This window comes from Pygoscelis adeliae, unplaced genomic scaffold (genome assembly GCF_000699105.1).
Source record: "Pygoscelis adeliae isolate BGI_AS28 unplaced genomic scaffold, ASM69910v1 Scaffold75, whole genome shotgun sequence".
NCBI classification, from domain to species: domain Eukaryota; kingdom Metazoa; phylum Chordata; class Aves; order Sphenisciformes; family Spheniscidae; genus Pygoscelis; species Pygoscelis adeliae.
In genome coordinates this window covers 5,265,131-5,268,091 of record NW_008824772.1, presented here as the reverse complement: position 1 = coordinate 5,268,091, position 2,961 = coordinate 5,265,131, and positions in this window count along the sequence as shown.

Sequence of the window (2,961 nt, the reverse complement as noted above, 5' to 3'; positions counted from 1 at the left end):
GCGGGGTGTGCGGGCTTGGCCCCCCCCCGCAGGCCGGGCTGGCCGGGGACTCGAGGACGCCAACCTCATTGCTGCCGTGTTGCCGTCAAGTTTTGGTTTCATTCAAGGGACTCAAAATGCCATGTCCAGGTCATTAAAGAGACATTTTCAACTGGCTGGGGACCCTTCTTCCATCCGCCGGCGATGAGCCCAGGCGGCCCTTGGCTTTACCCCTGTGTCACGGGGATGCTCATGGTCCTGTGCACCCTCTCCCCGCTTGTGTCCCTTTGCTGCTGAGCCCCAGCACAGGCTTGTCCCACCAGCGGCAGCCAGGCAAAGGAAAATGGCAACTCATTAAACCATATTTCCTTTCTCGTCCCTGGGCACGCGTAACATCCACAGTTACCTCCAGGTCTCCTCCCTCTCTGTTTTTCCCTGCCACTCAAAGGACGGTCAGTGTTGGATCAAGTTTGAAGCTCAGATATGTGTGTGTATATACATATCTAAATAGGTAAGATCTACTGTCAATTTATGAACAGCGTAAACCAGCATTTCCAAACTTTGGGACAGCAGCCTGGTATTGCAAAAAAAAAAAAAAAAAAACATCTCCTCCCACCTTCCCAGGGCTGATGGAGCCATAAATCAGGTGCGATAGATGAGCTGGCTTTAATTCTTCTCTTGGTGTACATGTCTAACGCAGCCCTCTCCCTGCTGGGCTGGCGGGGGCGCGGGCAGGGGCAGCTGTGAGTCACAGGCAGCACCGGGCAGGGGAGAGGGTTTTTGGGAAGCGGGAGCCAAGGCTGCTGGGGCCCAGGGCAGCCGCCACGGCTTTGCCGGGTGGTACCAGCCCCATCCCGGGGCAGTCAGCCACTCTTCCTGGCATCACCTGCCTGGATGGACGTTCCCCAAGAAGCTGCTCTAAAGCGCCTTTTTTTTTTTTTCCTGTTAAAAAGCAGCTGTTGGGGTTGCTGGCAGCCACCGAGCACCCGGGGCAGGTAACACTGAGGGGACGACGGCAGGGGCTGCTCCGGCACACCCAGCCCTGCCCCGGGGAGGTCAGGAAGGGCCTGACCACAAGTGACCCGGGGTTGAGACCATTGGCAATGGCTGTCTGTCAGTCCAGCTGTCCGTCAATCCATCCGTCCATCTGTCTGGGTTAAATCCAGCCAATCCCTGCCCCATCCCCCAGCCTGGCTGCCATCACACTCCAGTGCCGGCGCTTTAATTCCCCGTTACTTATTTATCATCGCAATTGTCTCTTAATTGCTTTGGCAGCCCCTCCGAAGCCTCATGGTGAGGGAGGGAGCTGCTGGTATATAAATAAAGGCCATAAAAAAATAACCCGGTTGAAGGCTCGGGAAGCCTTGCTGGGCTGCCCCAGGCGACGGCACCCATTTGCCCGGGACAGCTCTCACCAGCTGGGTGCCCCGGACGCCCCCGGGGGGTGACAGGCTGGTCCCCAGGAGGCTCCGATGTGCCCTGAGGAGCTTCCCCACCACCACCAAAGTGTGGCTTTCTGGCCCAAGGAAGCCAGCACCCACAGCTGCACCTTCAGGGTCAGGGGCCAAGTCTGAGCTGGGATTGGGGCCGTGAGAACAAAAGGGAGCAGAAAAGGGGAAAAAATTAAATATCAAAAATCTCCAACCCACTTTTAAAATTAATTAGTGATGTCCCCGGTGACTCAGCAGAGGCCAAATGGATTTGCTTCATGTTTTATTGAAGGGCTTTGCTGCGGGAGGCTGAGGGCAGTGAGGGACGGGGGTGCTCCCAGGGGAGGTGGCCCCACAGACGGGTGTCAGCACCCCGTGTAAGGCCAGGGCCGTCCTGGGTGCCCCATGTGGGTGCCCAGCACCCAGGTCCCCGCCATGGTGGTGGCATTTGCATATCATCTTTATATGCTAATTGGGATGGAAGAGCAGCAGTTTTCTCCCATTCCTGGTGCCGGGTGCTAACCTGGGCGCTGTTGTGGGAGAGGAGCCGAATGGGGCACGGGGGGGGGCAAGCAGCCCAGAGCGGGTGGGAGCTGCATGATGCCCCCCCCGGACCAAGGAAGGGCTGAGCTGCTCCTGCAGCATCCCCTCACCCCGGGGTGCACTGGGGACAAGTCTCGCTGGGAAGCAGCAGCCTGGAAGCACCCTCTGACTGGGCTTTTTCCAAAGCAGGGCTTGGGTAGTCTAGTGCTTAACAGCCGCTGGGGGATGTTATTTCTTTTTGGTGAAATTGTCTAATCAATCACTTTTTAATTCAGCCAGCTCTGGCACCCGTGCCGCCCTGGGACGCTGCGGGCTGCCGTTCATGTGCAAAGAGAAATACGGCCGGCTCACTGCTAGCCACCCGCCCTCTGGACGACGGCCTCCCCCGGCGCCCACCCCCTGCCTCTGTCGGCTCCGGCGTCGCCATGGCACGCATTATTTTCACTGCCCCAATCGCTCGGCGTTGCGAGACCCAAACTGCTGAGGAAAGGGAAAACAAGGCAGCCAGCACAGGTCAGCCGCGGGGAAGAGGTTTCCAACGGCAAGGACGTGCCGGTGCTGCTATGGGGAGATGGTGGCTCGGGTCAGGGCAGGGGGAGCTGGTTAAATCACAAACCAGAAAAGATACGGGGCCAGGAAAAATGTTGGTGCCAGTAGAGGGGCAGCAGGGTGTTGCCATGCCTATGCCCGAGGATGCTCGAGGAAGCAGCACGTGCAGCCGCCTCCCGGAGGTTTCCAACGGCAAGGACGTGCCGGTGCTGCTATGGGGAGATGGTGGCTCGGGTCAGGGCAGGGGGAGCTGGTTAAATCACAAACCAGAAAAGATACGGGGCCAGGAAAAATGTTGGTGCCAGTAGAGGGGCAGCAGGGTGTTGCCATGCCTATGCCCGAGGATGCTCGAGGAAGCAGCACGTGCAGCCGCCTCCCGGTTCCTGCCTCCTGGCAAAGCCGCGCCGCAGCACAAAACCTTCCCCGGGGTCCCATCCGCGCCCCTGCACCAGCCGGGGCA